Genomic DNA, 18900 nt, shown 5'->3' on the forward strand with positions numbered 1-18900 from the left:
TTCTGTGTCAGGAATAAAAAAAAGCAAGTACTGGAATAGTCACACATTGACTGGGTAACACAAAAATCAGTCCACAGTTCAGTTAAAAGTGGTTTATTTATCTGAGAAATTGGAGGCTTCCTTTACAAGTCAGTAAATGGTAGTTTGGAAAGAAGAGCCAATTGCTGAGATGGCAGGGTGTTTGGTGTATGTGGGTGAACGTCTGCACCACCTCTGAGATCAGAGTACACAGGTGCCTCCGAAGGGACCACAGCCCTCCCCCCTCCCTCCCCTCTTTCCCTTCCTTTCTGTGATGGTTAATTTTGATTGCTAACTTAGTTAAGACACATCCAGGAAGTTAATGAGGCAACCTTCAGGTATGGCTGCAAGAGCATTCACAGAGAGATTTAACTGAGAGGGGACGGCCAAAGTTAAATATGGGTGGCACCATCCATGCATTTGGGTCCTGCACTGATAAAGTAGAAAAATAAGAAGATCACACAAGCACCGGCATTCATCTTTCCTTATTTCTTGACTGCAGCTATAATGTGATCTCATGCTGTTGTTACTGTGCCTTTCTTGTTGCTGTGGATTGTGTCCCTTTAAACTATGAGGCAAAACAAACCCTTCCTTTCTTAGGTTGCTCTCATCGGGATTTGACTGTGGCAATGAGAAAAGTAACTGATACAGAGAATTGGTACCAGAAGTGGGGTTGTTGCCGTGATGAACCTGATGGCATGATTTACAGACCTTCCCAGCTGGTTTGTGAGATGGATGTGTAAGAATTTGGAACTATGGACTAGAGAAGACATAAAATGCTGTAAGCAGAGCTTAATGGGCCAGTCTGGTGAGAGTGTGGAAGACCAGAATCCTGCTCGAAATGTGGACAGTGAAGTCCTGGCTCATAAGCTTTCAGAGGGGAGTGAGAACTCTTTCAGGAACTGGAGTTGAGGCCATTCATGTTATATTCTGGTAAATAATCTGGCTGAATTCTTCCTATGGTTCTGGGATCTTGAGTGAGGCCAAGTTCAAAAGTAATGGACCAATTTATTTGATGGAGGAGATCTCGAGAGAAAAAGCACTCAGGCAGTGCCGTGATTACTGGGCAATGCTTTTGCCCAGACCTGCAGAGAACCCAGGAAATTGAGCAGTAAGAGGAGAAAAATGTACAGTTTAGGGAGGAAAGAATGTGAGTTAAAGTTGTGGACAAGGAAGGCATAGACAAAATATCTTCAAGAGGTTAGCACAATTAATGAGAAGCCTTGCACTTTGCACTAGAACAATAGGAAAGGGACCTTGAAGGCAAGAACCCATTCCTCAAAGACTCCAACTTGTAAAAATGCAAATTCATTTGTGCGATGGTTAGTGTTTATTGTCAACTTGGCAGAATTTAGAATTAACTGGGAAATAACCCTCTGGTCATGTTTGTGAAGGATTATGTTGATTATGTTAATTGAGGTGGAAAGATTCTCACACTGTGGGTGGCTACAATCTCCAGGCATGAATCTTGTGTAAGAGTGAAGAAATCTAGCGGAGTAAGTAACATGCATACATTCATTGGCCTCTTCTTTTGACTATGGATACAATGTGACCAGCTGCTTAAAGCTTCTAATGTCTTGACTTTCCCACCAAGATAGAGTATAACATCTAACTTTGAACTAAATAAACCCTTTCTAACTTAAGTTGCTTTTATCAGGGTATTTTATCACAGCAAAACACACACACACACACACACACACACACACACACACACACACACACACGTGCCTAAAATAAATTTCTAACATGGAAGTTTGTACCGAGGTCCCAATAAACACTGAGGGCAGGATTGGAATCCCTTCAAGGAGGCCCTGAGAGGTCACTGTGTGAGGCTGTGAAGGTGAAGCCTAAGTCAGAGACCAGAATATTGGAGATGCCAGGATCATGAAACATCCGTTTAGGGAAGCTTCAGACATGAGTGAACTGGGAAGAGAGAGAGAGAGAGAGAGAGAGAGAGAGAGAGAGAGAGAGAGAGAGAGAGAGAGAGAGAGAGAGAGAGGAAGAACTGGAGACCCAAGATCACTGGAGTCTAGAGAATGTCACTAAGATTTCTAGATGCCAAACATGGAGCTACAGGGTTGGTGCTCGTATGTGTGAGCATGTTTATGTGTATGTGAGTGCCCATGTGTACATTCATAGGTAGGTCCAAAATTCATGTCAGATGTCTTTCTTGATTCCTCTCCACTTTATTTATTGAAGCATAAATAAATCTTGTTCTTGCATTGGTCTTATGTTTCCTTGTTACTGTCCCATTCATCTGTTCTAGAATGGGAATGACCTGTGTTTTATACACTGTAAGTATACAATTTTTTTTGTGTGTATGTGAATTTGTACATGTTTCCTACAAGGCCAGCTAAGAAGGAAGGGGCCCTGTGGCCTCTGGGTAGCCATGCATGGGCCATGGGGACGGGTCCCACCTCCTGTAATAAGTTCAATGCCCTGAGCGGTGACAGTTGTGGAGCATGTCAGGTTATAGGGAGTCAGGCAGGGGTCTGCTAGGGCCCTTGGGGGCTTTGGGAAGAAAACCCCTAGGTCATGAGGCAGCAGTGGGGTTCTGCCCACCAGGGGGCATAGGTGGTGCTGAAAACCGAGAGGGAGCTGCACCAAAGGGGCAGGAGATTGCCTTCCAGGCGCAGGAAGGAGGCTAGGCAGACGGCTAGAGGTGGGGTCTGGGCAGGGCAGCGGGCAGGAGTACAGTCAAGTGGAGAATAGATGGAAGATTGGCAGGGAGGTGTCTGTGGAATTGGGTGAGGATGCGTGGGTAGTCACGTAGAGGATGGGCATAGTTCAGGCTGAGTGGTCACTTCAGCTCCACCCCACATTGTCCACCTCGCAGGTGCAGTAGACCCCCCAGGCAGGTCAGGCGGTTTATAGGGCGTGATGGCAAGAGCTCCTGGGCTGACTAGCAGAAGCATGAGGTGCTGGGCTTGGGCACACAGAGTCTTCATTCTGTCATTTCCGCCCGCACCCACCCACCAGGGCACCCCTGTGGTGGCCATGAGAGGGGAAGGCCTTGGCTGAGAAGCGGTCTGAGGCTCTGCCAACTCCTTCATGGGGCTTCATTGCGTCCTCCAAACCGCAGTAGTCACTCCACCCCACTGTATCACCCCCTGGTCTTCTCTTCCCACAGGCCTTCCGACACAGGGCTTGGGGCTGCTCAGACCCATTGCTGCCCCTAGAGTGTGAGCTCTGAGCAGACACCTTAGGAGACTCAGAGGAGGGGGGGAGAGGGAGGGAGGGAGAAGAGGGCACTGGACAGGTATGTGGGACTTAGGAGAGGGCACTGGACGGGTATGTAGGACTCAGAGAGAGGAAGAGAGGATTGTAGAAATGCTTTGTGGCAAGCCCCTGGGGACCCGCACCTCAGCCTTCTGCACCACTGCAGAGGCAATGTGGCTGGGAGAGTGGCCAGGAGAGGGACCAGGGTACAGTTGCTCCTGCCAGCCAGGCTTGGCTGGGGAAGCTGCTGCCACTGGGTGAAAATACTTTACTTTGCTTTTTTGTTCTTTCCTCTGCTGGGGTTCAGAAAACGCTGACTCTCCTTTCCATTGCTGTGCTGGAGGTCTGCTGGGGAAGGAGGGTCATGGGGGAGGGAGCCAGGCATGCCTGCGTGAGGAGAGGGTGATGCACCCTTATCCCAGGAGCACCTGTTGGGAACAGACCCACCAGGTTCCAGGCACAAAAGGACTTACTGTTATCATGAAAAATAGGAGCCAGGATCTTAACACCCCCAAATGTCTTTAAAGAAGTAATTGCTTGACTGCAATTATCTCAGGAGGCTTAACTAACCACATGGGCGCTTTTGAAGAATATTCGAGTTTAAAATTCCTCCCACGGTCCCCAAGGGTGGGGGCTCCCATGGGTGCCCGAGGCTGCATCTAGGATCTGAGCGGTGGACAGGGCGCACTGTGCCCTGGAAGTGTGCCAGGAAGGCTTCTGCAAGAAGATGGCCCTGCCCAGGAGGCGGGTGGCCCTGTTGCCATGGATACCGCCTCCTTGACTGCCTGCAGGGGAGCCAGGCACCTGGCAGGGCTCAGCTGAGGTGCTGAGGAAGGGGCCAGTGGGGGAGGAGGAGAGAGCGGGGTTTTCTTGCTTTCCCTCTTGAGGAAGGGGGTATAGTCACCCTCTTCAGGAACAATGAAGGGACACTGGGTGTCATGCACAGCACAAGAGCTATGCTCAAACCCCTTCATTGCTATTTCCTGGTGGCCCCAGTGACACTGTCCTCTGCTTCATCTCCACGGGCCAGGCACCACTCATCTGATTCACTGAAGGCTCTGGACTTTGAGAGAAATTCCCGGCCCCCTCGGAGGTGTGAGCAGAGCGCCCACACCTAGACACACACAGCAGAAATAAACTTCCCAGGCCCCTGGGACGCCCTGCCCGACGCTGTGTGGGTGGGCACCCCAGAGATTCTAGGTAACAATTTATTTTTAAAGAATCAACCTGAAAACAATTAAATGCAATTTATGAAAACAGTGGGAAAAAGTGAGCGATGAGCCCAATTAGAAACGTTATTTTAAGTGTCAGAAGTGCTGCATCTTTGCACACGCTGGCATGCCACGGTTCAGCTTCTTGCAGCTATAGAAAGACAATCAGCCTGGACCAGGCTGGGAAGGGTCAGAGGAGATGCTACCCTGGAATGGATTCTTCTTGGGAAAGGCAACTGAGACCCAGAGCTAAAGGCATCTGCAAACCCACACATCACGGCTCAGGCCAGCCTCTCTCCGTGGCCACGGGCTAAAGAGAGCTTGACAAGTGCCCACAGGGAAGGACAGAACACTTCTCACCATGTTGGTGCTGGGCTGCTCCGGGTAGCTGGTGATGGGCTGATGTGCCCAGTGGGGCCATGATGGTGGTGGCAGATGCCCCTTGAGGTGACCCACTGCCAGCCTTTGCACATCCATCTGCAGCTGAGGGTGTGCCCCAGGGCTGACTCGGCAAGCTGGACAGAGATGCTTTGGCAGGCTGAGTCCAGTCTCCATGGTCTCTCCAAGCTCTTGCTTCCTCCCAGAAGGAACTCCTCTCCATGCTGAGTGCTTCCGTGAGGCGGAAGATACGGGTACACACCGCATGGGTACACAAGGCAGTGAGGGGAGGAGAGAGGAATGATGAGTGACAGCTTCATCACCAGAACCCAGCACCTTGAGCTTCTCCCCGAGAAGGATAATTACAATCCTCATTCTTGCTCTACCAAGGGGAAACTGAGGCACAGACCAGTTGAACAACTTCCCACCGAGGACCAAGACAGGCTCTATACTTGTGGAATCAGGTTCAAGAGACCACAGTCCTAATCATGATGTTACCCTGACTTTATGACCCAGCCCCGGGACACTCCATGGTTGTCAAGAGATTTGGGGGGGGTACGGGGGGGTAGCAACTGGGTCTCAGAGATGTCCCTTTTACATGTCACAGTGGGCCCAACATAGCCCCTTTCAGAGGCCTGCCTGTTCCTTAAGGGTCTCAGAGGAGCAAAGATGTCCCTTTCCTTAGCAATTTGTTCCTAAGATACAAAGAGTGAGGGGGTCTCACCTGCTGGCACCCCGGTCTCCTTCTCCAAGGGTCAGAAGTCATGTGTGGCCATCAAGAGCCTCCATTTGCTCCTCTTCCAGTAACAGCTCCAGGCATGGCTCAAGGCAGAGCTGGCAGGAATCATTGTGCTGGGGACACAGGGCAGCTCCTAGGGCTGTTTAAGCTAGCTCATGACCAAGAGGATTGATTAGGCACAATCACCTCTCTCCAGGGCAGACCTCAACTTCCCCACCAACTGAGCAGGTAGGCCAGGCTGGGGCAGAAGGCACGTGCCTTCTCCCTGGAGCCTCATCCCTTGACAAAGGCCGTACAGGTCACCAACTGCAGTGTGATGCCTCTACATGCCTTGACTTACCCAGGGAGTGGACCCCCTGGGGCAGCACAGGAGGCCTCCACTGGTGATATGTGTCTGCCACATACCTGCTCTCCAACACCCGAAAAGCTGGCTGCTGTGGGCACCATGGGAGGCATCAGTCTGAGATGGGGTTCTGGGCAGTTTTCAGTATACTTGAACTCTGCCTGGAGTCTCCGAGAGCTTTGCAGCTTCCTGGAAGCAGTTTCAGATGAAGACACTGCTGTCCCTGTGATTCAGGTCACAGGCCTGTGAGGTCCCCACACCTGCCATGTCCCTAAAGTTGCTCACTGTGGGCAAGAGGCAAGTGGTTTTCATTTTTCTCGGCTTTTTCAGAGTAGGAATAATTTATTTTTGTATTGTGATAGAGAACTTTGACCACAGGTCCCCATCCCAGTGATAAGGATCCATGACATAGCTGTGTCACAGTTGAGTGGCAGAGTCACTCAGAGCCTCGGGCCTTACTCAGCTCCAAGTTCAGCTTTTTCACTGTGGGGCTAGGCCTCCAGCAAGTCTCGGGGAGCTGGTCCCACCTCTGCAGAGTGAGCCCCATGGTGCCGTGTGGGTGGACTGGCACTGTCTTCTCCACGGGGGAAGGAGGGACCTGGGAGGGACATCTTAGCTCTTCCCTCCACCAGGCTCAGGGCTGAGTCAACCAGCCTCCAGCCTCCTCCTCCACCCTTCTATCCCCATGCTTTGGAGCCCCAGCTAAGGGCTGAGCCAGACCCTAGGTGCCTACGGTAGACTCTTCCCTGAGTCTGTGGGGTACAATTGCTCTCTCAGAGGAGAGCATTGACATTTTGGAGACTGACTTTCCAGAGAGCCCAGGATGATTGAGCTGGGAGGCAGGTCCTCCTTCAGCAACAGCCTCTTCTCTCTGTGTTGCTCTGACCAACTTTGTGTCTGGCCTTTCCTGGGGCCCCGACTCTAGGCACAGTGTGGCGCCTCATGCAAACACATGATAAAAATGATGATATGATGATGGTGGTGGTGGTGCTGTGATGTTGATAATATAGTAATAATATCAATAATAATCCTCCTTCACTGGAAGTGCTCCCCCTAACTTCCCAGGAGCCTCAGCCAGCACCCCTTGGGTAGCCTCCCTACAGCCAGCCTGGTCAAGGGCTCTGTGCTAGTGTTCTTAGGCTGGGCTGGTGCCCACTCATCTGTTCCGACTCCTCACCTCCTGACATTCACAGTGATGATGAGCCATCATATCACCCTCATCGACCTCTCTGGGCCAGTGAGGCAACTAGCCAGACTAAGGACCCCCAGTCGGAACCCACTGGGTCATGATGCTGAGCTGGGAAAGCTTTGTCCTCTGGGGCCTCTGAGGCAGACACACAGCACTGCCCCATGGTCTGGAGTACAGCTCATTATCCGTGGCTCACCACCCCAAACAGGGCTGCGTAACTGCATGGGGAGGGTATGGTAAACCTGATATCAGTAAAGTTTTCCAGACATGCAGTGACCAAAAATCAATTCAAAACTCAAACAGATGCTGAATTAGGTGTTCTGACGGTGCTCACCTGCAGTTTCACACACCTTCACTGCTACCTTGATTCTGAAGACAGAATACCCGCGCTTTGCACTGCAAAGTGTGGTCAGGTCATGTAGCACCCACGAATGCTCCCTGAAGCTCCTTGGCTCAACCTGGAGACCTGGGGGTGCTTTTGTGGATTATTGTGATGTTACTGTATGTACAAAGTTTTCTGCTCGTATGAAAGCAAAATAGTTTAATATCAGAAAACGAGGACTTTTAATATTTTTTAAATGTCATTCCTCAGCATGTGGGCATTGATTATGTCGTGGGTTTGCATTATGTGAGAGTGCTTGTTTTTAAAATCAATTATCTGAGCTCCTGACTTGCATTTTACAAAATATAGTTACAGAAGTTTCGGTGCCAACCATACGCCTGCTGATCTGTGCTGTGTGTGTTTATGGGAAGCTTGCAGTTGCAGCCCTGGGGGTTACAAAATCAAAATACCATCGACTGTGAAGAGCCTGAAGACACTATGTGTCCTGCAACACCCAGCCAAGACTGAGGTCTCTATGCAAATAGATAAGCACATCCATTTCACCAATATGCAAATGTCCCTTCATCCTTAATAAGTGGTCAAATTACACAGAAGCCAAAGAATAGTTTCAAAATAAATCTATGAGTTATCAGTAAATGTTTGGTTTACACACCTGTTTTGTAGAGCTTTATACCCAGGGTCATGTACAAATTTTTCAGGTGCAAAAGAATCGTAAGTAGAAAGAGTGTAGAAAGCCCAGACATAGATGAAGCAAGCTCTCCAGCAATGCACACTCGTGTGCTCACACTCACCTGGATGTACTGGCCACCTTCTGTGGTAAGGACTAGCAAATAAATCATGGGCTCTGGTCTCTCCTGAGACCAAAGAACCAGCCGCAGCTCCCTAGTACTTCGACACATCTGGCCTCCCTCTTCTGTTGCAGGGAAAGCCAGCTGCCCTTTGGGAAGCCGGCACCTGCAACTCTGTTGCTGTTTAACCTAACTAAAGCTTTGGTGTCGATGAAACTGACCTCAGAGGAGAAGGAAAGAACATCCCATTAAAGGCACTGAAAAATTAACCATTCCATTACCTCCACCTGCGAGGACGGCTGAGTTTGCTTCCTCGCATTGCTTCAGGTTCCTCTTCAGTCCCAGCCGGGACAGGCCACTGCAGGCAGGGTGGGATGCCCAGGTGACAGGCAGTCAGTGAATACTCAGAGCTTTGGGACTCCTGTATGTGCACCCAGACCTTTATCTACAAGAATCCCAGCCAATGTGCTCCCTAAGGCAGCCGTCATGGGAGCTAAAAGCAAGGTTTTGCCTGGGGTAGTGAAAGGCCCAGTTATATGCTCTGGGATCCCCACTCCTTTCCAGGGATTGGGGTTGTAAACTCCTTTAAATGGAATACTGCAGTTTTTGCAGGCCTTGAGGTCAGGTGCAGACCTCTCCCGTGCTATAATGACTCCCAGAACCCTGTAAATACGCAGGCCTTCCCTCCACTAGGATACCAATGTGGATGTGTGGCTCTGAGGCCAGTCCTGTCTATCTTCAACTCCCCAGCTCTAGGGGAGGGCAGCGAGAGGTACTGAAGAGACTTGAGGACTGAGTCCTCATGGGCACCAGGCCCTACCCTGGATGAATAGTTCTAGGGGATCCATAGCTCCTTTATCCCCTCCCCCCAAAAACCTAGGCACACAAGGGAGGAACCAGGCCAGGTTACACAGGGGGTATTAGCCCAGCCCCTTCCAGGTGGCTCTTCTGCCCACACTACACTGCCATGGTCAACAGCCCACAAGGTCCTATCCTGTCACTCCCCACACCCCTAAAGCCCTTCTAGGGTTCCTAGCAAGTTCTTTTAGCCAGGTATTCCTGCCTCTTGCTTGGAGGAAAAGAGGCAAATTCATCCAGAAATCAGACTCCCAGGTGGCTCTGCCTCCATGGCCCTGTCCTTTGCAACATTGCTGAGTGGCTTGGGCTGCCATGTGGCGGAGGAGGGCTCTGCAGGGCCCGAGGGGCCATCAGACAAGGCAGAGGCACCTGGCTAAGGTGCATATGTACTGAGCCCCACTGCCGATCTCCTTGCCTGTCCCTGATCCAGGTCCACTTCTCACTAGAAAGCACGGAGCTGCCGGTAAATGGGACCACTGAACCGAAGAGCCCTGACTCCAGAGTCTGGTGCTGAGGTCCCTCTAGGAGTTCCAGAGTCTTTAACTCTCCCTTGAGAGCATCCACTGATGTTCTCTGATGCTGTGGATTTAAATCCCAAGGACATGCACTCCCAGGGTCACTCCTGGACTAGGTGCCAGGCTGCTTAGGGCAGGGAGTGAGCCAGCTGCCCCCAGAGTTCCTTTTGCCACAGTGACTTCTGACATCCACCAGGTGCTTGCTGTAGACAGCACCTGGATGAACAGTTTGTCTGACCTAAGCCCTGAGCCAGGGCCAGGAATCTCAGCCTGGGCCGAGGCAGGGCCAGTGAGAGGAACCTGTTTATGCCACACCAGGCTGCAAGTCTCCAGGCAGAGAACAGCAGTTATTGTTTCTAAGGAAACTTCACCCATGACTCTCCAAACACCAGCCATGGGTAGGCTGTTTCTCATCCTCTCTGAATCCCTGGAAGGATGTGCTTCCATTCTGAGGGCCACGGATTGTCACAGAAAGTAAGAGAAGGCAGAGTCTGGAGGCTGGGGTGGCCCTTGGCCACAGATGGGGGGCTTTCCTCTGAGGAGGGGCTGCCTGAGACACAGTGAACCATTCCCCTTGGCCAGGAGAGGCACAAGGCTTCTGCTGTGGGGATGTGGCCATGGCTGACTGAGCTTGTAGCCAGAGCTTCATCTTCATTAAAGGGCAGCAGAGCTGTATAAATCTCCTATTCCAGCTTGCCTTACCAGTCTATCTGTAAAGGAGGATAGCTCTCTTCTCTGTTGATGTTCATGCTGATGGCGTGCCCTCCCCACTCACCCTCTCCATCATGATTTTAAAAACAAAACAAAACAAAACAAAACAAAACAAAAAACCAAACCAAACAACAGCAACAAAAAACCAGCCTTGTTTCTCCACTTCAGCATAGCAGAGGTTGGAGGAGGCAGGGGGTTACCCTAGGCTGCCCTTTGTCAATGGGAGCGATGGCACCTCCTTGCTATGTGTCTGCAAGCAAAAAGCAGCATCTTGCGTGTGGGGTTGCGTCGGCTGTAAAACCTACATGGAAGGCTTAGTTTGAAGGTGAACTCAGTACTTAATCAATGGAATCCATAACCCAGACAAAGTAAATGCTCGATAAATATCAGCCTGGGTCCCAGAGACGCTTATCATCAACGGGAAGTGTCAAAGTGCCAGCGTCATAGTGACTTACCAGGTGTGTGGCAAGCGGCAGGTTCTGAGTAAGGGGACCCATGTCCTCCTGAGGGGTGAAAAGTCTACTCAGCAGGGGGTCCCCTGCCTTCCTGAGGGCTGTCTATTCAGCTGGGGTGGGGCTGCCTTCTTCCTCAGGGCCTCTGGGCTGAGGTGATGGATGAACTCTGGAGAGGTAAGGTTGGAGCCCTGAACAGGCTGGAACGGAGCCTGAGGGGAAAGTGCTGGGAGAGGCGGGCAGCTAAAGTGAGGACCAAGGTGTCTGACCACTGTGGGAAGATGGGGCTCTGAGTGTCTGCTCAGAAGTGATCAGGGCTGGCTCGATGCAGGATGGGGACCACGAGAGCTCAGCTGCTGTTGCCCCAATCAGGGCAGAGCTTGTCCCAAGGCCCCAGGGAGGAGACTGAGGCAGGAGCCACCTGCTGTCACCCCCAAGAGCTGTGCTGCTTACAGAGTGTCAACAAGTGATCTGGGCCCTGGGAGAAGAGGGCAGGCTAACTCTCCACGGACCCTCCTGCAACCCCCTTCCTTTGCCAAAGGAAACATTTTTAAAGTTAGATGTTTGTTTTTTCTAAAAGCTTCAAAAGTATTGTTTTGGGGAGGAATTTGGCAGCTGAACATGCGAACTTCTGGAGGGGCCTCTGTGTGATAAAACACAGCCAGGAGGCACAGCTGACCGGGAACTACAGGTTGTCTTGTGAGGCACATTGGAAGTAGGAGGAACAGAGCTGCCAGCTGCTTGGGTCCTCAGCCTGCTCAGTCACAAGCGACTGTAGAGACAGGTGGGTGACTCTGAGCCCAGCTCTGAGTAGCAAAGGCCACTCAGCAGAGCCAAAGGAATCATTGAAGATGCCCCAGATGTCTTACAACAAGAGATGTAAGTGAAAACCCTGTGTTTTCGGCCTCCCAGGCTTTATTCCTGCAAAGAGTCCACTAGAGACCCCACCTGGGGGGAACTGGCCTGGGCTCAGAGTCCTGGCCCTGTTGGTTCCAGTGTGGGCTCTGCACCTAACTGGTGAGTTCTCCAGCCTGTGAGGTGAGGTGGTGTGAAGGACAATGTAGCATAGTGCTTCTTAGACTCCCCAGTGAAGGTGGGGTGGCCCTTGTTACTCTCCTTCCTAGAGATCAGGTCTCCATATTGGAACACAGCCAGGCTTTCATGTCAATCAGCCCTGTAGAGTGGGGCTCTGCTGGGTGCCAAAGGCTTCTGGGCCTCTGGATAATCCCAGAAGTACTTGACTGGGTTGAGACGTGCTTAGGAAATGAATAAAGCATAGGTTTGTTTGTTTGTTTTCTCTGAGTATGCCTCCAGGAATCATTGTCCGAGAATTAGGGGAGACCTGCCCTGAATGTGACACCTTTCCAGAGATCAGGGCTTCAGAGAGAATAAAAGGAGAAAGCCGACTAGTGTGGGGATCTTTCTCTGTGTCCTGTCCCTGAGGTGAGTAGCTTCTTCCACACACTCCCACTGCCACAGTGGTCTGGCTCATTATGGACCCAAGTCCAACAGATCCAAGGACTGTGGACCAAAAGCCCTGAAACTGTGAGCCAACACAAGCCCTTTACTCTTAAGTTGCTTCTGGCGGGGGTTTTGCCACAGTGACCAGAGGACAACTGTCACAGGAAGGTAGTTCTGAGAATGGGGTCATCTGCATGACTGTCTGGCCATAGGTTCAGAAGCTTTGGAACTGGCTTGTAGGAGGAAGGTAAAGAGCTGGGAGATGCCCACTAGGGAACACTGTTAGCAGAGCTCTGTGGGTGGTTCTGGTGGGAACTCAGGAGAGAAACTTCCTGTGGATTCTATTGGAAACCAAACTAGAGGCCGTTCACCTTGGATTATAGCAAAGGACTTGTCTCCACTTTATTCAAGTCCAAAATGCTGAGGTAAGCTGGGTTTAAAGGTGACAAACTAATTTGGCAAGAACACTGACGCTGTGACCTGGTTACTGGCGGCTGCTTTAGTCAAGTTTATAGTGAGAATTATTGGTCAAAGGCTGGGAATAAAAGTTCAAGGCCTTGCAAGATGCTTCAGTGGCCTGCTTGAAAGAAAATGGCCCCCCAAAGGGAGTGGCACTATTAGCAGGTGTGGCCTTGTTGGAGTAGGTGCCATCTTGTTGGGGGAAGTGTGTCACCGTGGGGGCATGCTTTGAGGTCTCTTTTCTCAAGCTTCATTCAGTGTGACTATCAGTCAACTTCCTGTTGCCTGCAAGATGTAGCACTCTCAGCTCCAGCACCACATCTGCCTGAACACCACCATGCTTCCCATCATGATGATAATGGACTGAACCTCTGAAACTGTAATCAAGTCATCCCAATTAAATGTTTTCTTTGTAAGAGTTGCCATTGTCATGGTGTCTCTTTGCAGCAATAAAATCCTAACTAATAAAATCCACCAAATTTGATCCCTGGGACCTGCATGATGAAAGGAAAGAAGTAATCTCCACAGGTAGTTCTACAACCTCCACAAACATACCATAACATGCATGAGTGTACACACACACACACACACACACACACACACACACGCAAATAAATAAAGTTTTTAAGTGTCAAAAACTTGTGGTTTTCTCAGAAAGAAGCATATATAAATTTGGGGCCAAAGGTAATATGACTACTGAAAAGATTAGGGCCATTAAAAATGCTCCAAGAACTTAGAATGAGACAATAGAATGACATCTTGAGGCCATGTCTAGAAATGGCTGGACCCCTAGACCCTCACCCCATACCAGAATCAAGACTGTAAAGATTTGAAGTCATTTGAAAAACTGCTTTGGGTGAAGAGCTTCAGTGCACCCTGCTCACCCAGGGCTGCCTCGAGGGACAAGTTTGCTTGCCTCCAGCCACAGAATCTGAGGCAGCTAAAGCCAAAGGAGCAGAGGGCTTGGGCATTGTCCACACAATGCTGGCTTTGCAAGGTGTGCAAAATGCAAGCAATATGGGGTCATGAGGCTTCCAAAATAAAAGCCTGGAAGGCAATGTTTGGTTGAGAAACCTGAAGGCAGCCCTTGAGAAGGTGAACATGAAGCTGAGGAGGGAACAGACACCTCCAGATATAGAGATGCCAGGGATGTGGGATGTCTGTCAGGGGAAGCCATCAGCAACCAACCCTGGCTTTCCAGTATCCATATGGGATACAAAGTCTGTATGGGTTGGGACTCATACAGTGCCCCACATGACAGTCAGTGGGTCCAAGGGTGAGCTGGATAGTTTTATGTCAACTTGACATAAACTAAAGTCACCCATGAGGAGGAAACCTCAATTAAGAAAATGGCTTCATATGATCTAGCTGCAGGGAAGCCTGTAGGGCATTTTTTAAATTAGTGATTGATGCTGGAGGGTCCAGCTCATTGTGGGTGGTACCATACCTGGGCTGATGGTCCTGGTTTCTATAGAAGGTAGGCTGGACAACATGAGGAGCAAGTCAGTAAGCAGCACCCCTCCATGGCCTCTGCATCAGCTCCTGCTTCCAGGTTCCTGTCTTGCAGGAACTGAATTTCCTGTCCTGACTTCTTTTGATGATGAACTATGATGTGGGAATATAAGCTGAATAAATACTTTCCTCCACAACTTGCTGTCATCATGGGTGTTTCATATCCAAGAGTGTGCCTTGACTCTCAGAGGAAACTTGGAATTTGGATTTTGGACCAGTGCTGGAAGCGTTAAGACTGTGGGGCTCTCAGGGATGGACTGAATGTACTCTGCGTTGTGAGATGGACATGAGTCTTCTAGGGGCTGAGGATGGGATGCTAAGGTTTAGAAAGATGCCAGGTGGTGGTGGAGCATGCCTTTAATCCCAGCACTGGGGAGGCAGAGCCAGGCGGATCTCTGTGAGTTTGAGGCCAGCCTGGTCTACAGAGAGAGTTCCAGGACAGGCACCAAAACTACACAGAGAAACCCTGTCTCAAAAAAAAAAAAGATTTAGAAAGATGTTTTGGATCTGTGCTGTGTGCTTTTTGTCAGTTTGACACAAGCTGGAGTCATCTGGGAAGAGGAAACCTCAATAAAGAAGACGCCTCAGACTGGGCGTGGTGGCCCATGCCTTTAATCTCAGAACACAGAGTCAGAGGCAGGTGGATCTCTGTGAGTTGGAGGCCAGCCTGGTCTACAAAGTGGGTTCCAGGACAGCCAGAGCTGTTACGCGGAGAAAAAAAGAAAGAAAGAAAGAAAGAAAGAAAGAAAGAAAGAAAGAAAGAAAGAAAGAAAGAAAGAAAGGAAGGAAGGAAGGAAGGAAGGAAGAAAGGAAGAAAGGAAGAAAGGAAGGAAGAAAGAAAGAAAGAAAGAAAGAAAGAAAGAAAGAAGCCGGGCGGTGGTGGCGCATGCCTTTAATCCCAGCACTCGGGAGGCAGAGCCAGGCGGATCTCTGTGAGTTCGAGGCCAGCCTGGGCTACCAAGTGAGTTCCAGGAAAGGTGCAAAGCTACACAGAGAAACTCTGTCTCGAAAAACCAAAAAAAAAAAAAAAAAAAAAAAAAAAAGAAAGAAAGAAAGAAAGAAAGAAAGATGCCTCCATCAGGTTGGCCTGTAGGAGTCTGTGAGGCATTTTTCCTTTTAAATTAATGATTGATGTGGAGGGCCTAGCCTACTGTGAGCAATGCCGTCACTGGGCAGAAGGTCCCGGGTATATAAGAAATCAGGTTGAGCAGCTATGGGAGGAAGCTAGCAAGCAACATCCCTCCAAGGTCTCTACCTTTGGGTCCCCACCTGAGCCTGCCTGGCTTCCCTCACTGATGGAAGTATAAGCCAAATAAACTCGTTCCTTGCCAAGCAGCTTCTGATCAGAGTGTTCTACCACAGTTGAAAGCAAACAGGAGTCAGGTCGACAAGGACTAGACTTTGGTTTCCTTGACTGTCAATCTGATTGGACTGAGAGGTCTTGGGGATTGGTACAGCGTACCTCTGTGTGAGTCTGGAAGGACATTTCCAGAGGGCAAACCAAGAAGAAAAATCTGCTGTGAAGGTGAGGGTCACCTCCCAAAGCTGGAGCCCTGGGGGGAGGAAGGGGAAGTAGAAGAGAGAGAGAAAGACAAAAGTTGGCATGTACAGGTGCCTCCTTCCTCTACCCCCTACCCTGCCTCTGCCTCTGTCTCCAGCCTCTGGCTGCCATGCTGTGAGCCCGCTCTGTCCTCCTTCATGGTGCACTGGAACCTTAGAAACCACAGGAAAAATAAACATCTCTCTCTCTCTCTCTCTCTCTCTCTCTCTCTCTCTCTCTCTCTCTCTCTGTGTGTGTGTGTGTGTGTGTGTGTGTGTGTGTGTGTGTGTGTATGGGGTTTGTGACTCTGTGTGTGAATGTATATAATAATATAGGTGTATATGGGGTATGTATCAGTGTGTGTGTTTGTGTATGTATGTAGTATGTGTGTGGGGTGATATATTCTTATGTCTAGATGAGTATACATAGTATGTGTGTGTGTATGTGCCTCTGTGCATGTGTGTATGTAAGTGTACATAGTATGCACGTGTATGGGGTATGTGCCTCTGTGTGTGTGTGTTATGTATGTATATAGGGTATATGCCTATGTGTATTTATGTAGTATGCATATACATGGAATATGTGCCTGTGAGTGGGTGGGTGTCAGTGTGTGTGTGAGTGTGTGTGTATGTGTGTGTGTGTGTGTGTGTGTGAAAGACAGAGAGAGAGAGAGAGAGAGAGAGAGAGAGAGAGAGAGAGAGAGAGTAGTATGCACGTGTATGAGGTATGTGCTTGTACGGGTGTGGGAGTGCACTGTGCACAATGTGCAAAGGCCAGAGGGAGGCATTGAATGTCTCCCTCTATCATTCCCCATCTTACTCTTGTGAGGCAGGGACTCTCCCCAGACCTGGAGGTAGGCTGGCAGTCAGCTAGCTCCAGCCTTCCTGTCTCCTCTCCTCAGGGCTGGTTTTGCAGGTGTGTTCAGGACCTGGCCTGGGTACTGGGACCTCACGCTCATGCAGCAGGCACTCATCCACTGAGCAGGCTCTCTCACTCCAGTCTTTCCTCCTTTTAACTTGTTCTAGCGTGGCTTATGTCACAGAATCAAAACCTCTGACTGAGAGAGGCTGAACACTGGGAAAACGTGAGTCATAATAAATCCCCAAGTTGCTTACTTTAGGTATTTTGCTACATGGCAGAGAACCTGGCACAGGGGACCTCACCCAATCAGTTGAAGGCCTTGAGAGAAAAGCTGATGCCTCCATTCAGAGCTTCTGTGGGACGTGCCCTGGGCTGAGCTACAACACCCACACCTCCCCGAGCCCCAGTCGCCAGCTGCCCTGCAGATCTTGGGCTGGCCGAACCTGCAGCTGCCGGTTCATTTCTTCCCCTCCTTTAGTCATCCTGTCTCAGTGAGCTACTGCTGCATGACAAACAGTCCCCAGCTGAGTAGTTTGTCATAGTGACTGTTGATTGAGCTCATTCAAGAGCGAAGGGCAAAGCCGTGTTTGCACTTGCCGTCCGGGTCCAGCTAGTCGGTAGCCAAGGAGACATGTCCCTCGGAAACTCTTACAAACTGGAGCAGCAGTCACATTAGTCTCGGCTGCTTGGCACGCAAAGCCCTCAAACCTAGCTCCACTCCACCGCCGCCCTCTTGCCTCTCCTTCCCCCTCTTGCCATCTCCAAGGTGGACACAGTGCTGTGTTAACAGGTTATCTCTGGCTGAGAACAAAGGGGCTCTCTCTGTCTCTCTGTCTCTGTCTCTCTGTCTCTCTCTGTCTCTCTCTGTCTCTCTCTGTCTCTCTCTCTCTCTCTCTCTCTCTCTCTCTCTCTCTCTCTCTCTCTCTCAGCAATCTACCTTGTGAGGAGGCCACAAGCCCTCTCTGTAGGAGCACAAGAAAACTGGCCAACTTCTCTAAGCCTTGGTTTTATCAAGTTCAAAGCAGGGGTGTTGATGGGACTTTACGGGCTTGTGCAAGGACTATGAGACAGGAGGATGGAAAGGAAGGGTGACAGTGGCCTGTCAGGAGGGGCAACACCCTGCGGTGGCACACAGTGCAGGCTCTAGCCAGCTCACACTGGTGGCAGAACCGTGCCGGACACTCAGACTGGTGGGCAGCAAGAGGGGCTTGGCCCTGAAGCCCTGGAGCTGGGGCTCTCCGTGCTGTGTGGGGCCCCACCACATCCTCCAGGGGCCGCGCTGGAGTCAGAGCCCCTTGGAACAAGACCACCTAGACCGCGAGTCAGTGACTTTGTAAGGAGCTTGGTTCAGCTCCTGGAGCACGTCCCCATTCCAGAGCACAGACCTCCCCTGCTCCACCTCAGGCATGGCTGGAAGGCAGGAACTTCTGACACAGTGCCAGGAACACAACCAAGCTGGCCCAAGTGAAAAAACAGGGCTTAACAGCTCTTAGAGAAGAAAAAACTGGGGCTGACACAGGCCTTCCTCGGGCATGGCTGCCTCCTGGGCTCAGCCATGTCTCCAGGCCTCTTTCTGTCTCCTCTGATAGAGACCTGTGTTCCCTTTGACAAGAACAGTCCAGCTGTGTTCTTCTCTGCTGAAGGAAAGTGTCTTAATGGTCTGAGACCCAGGACAGAAGCTTCATGTCCGCCTGGGGCCTGGACCATCCTGAACGACTCCTGCCTGTAGGAACGGCTGCTCGGGATGGCAGTGGTGTCTCAGGTCACTTTCGGAGTTGGGAGCAGGGTCTACCTCATTGAAGAAGCAGTGGAGGGGTGAGGTCTCAGGATAAAAAGACGTGGCCTTAGTTAGAGTCCTGCTAGGTGGTAGAGGGCACAGGCTAGCGGGATTGGGGGAACAGCTGTCTTTCTGGCATGGGTCCCACAAAAGGAATCAATAACGACATTGCAAAGCAGGGTGAGGGAGCTAGCCAGGATGCCCTGGAGGCAAGAAGATGTCCTCAGACCTAGAGGCCACAGCCTTCCCCAGAGAAGCAGCCTGTGCGCTGCTGGCCTAGTAGGCAAGGGCTGAGGTTAAACCGCCTCCTTTCTATCCTGCTGATTCCTGTGGGTCATGCATCAGCCAGACAATGGCGGACTTGGTGTGAGTGGGCATGGAAGGGCAAAGGGAGTCAGCAGCATCCAGCCACACCCACTCCCTGCTGGTGGTGATATATTGAGCCAGATGTGACCACAGCTGCACAGAGAGGTCATAAACCGCTAAAAAGACACAGAAGACACAAATACAACAGTGAGGATGATTC

This window comes from Peromyscus eremicus, chromosome 10, assembly GCF_949786415.1.
Source record: "Peromyscus eremicus chromosome 10, PerEre_H2_v1, whole genome shotgun sequence".
NCBI classification, from domain to species: Eukaryota; Metazoa; Chordata; class Mammalia; order Rodentia; family Cricetidae; genus Peromyscus; species Peromyscus eremicus.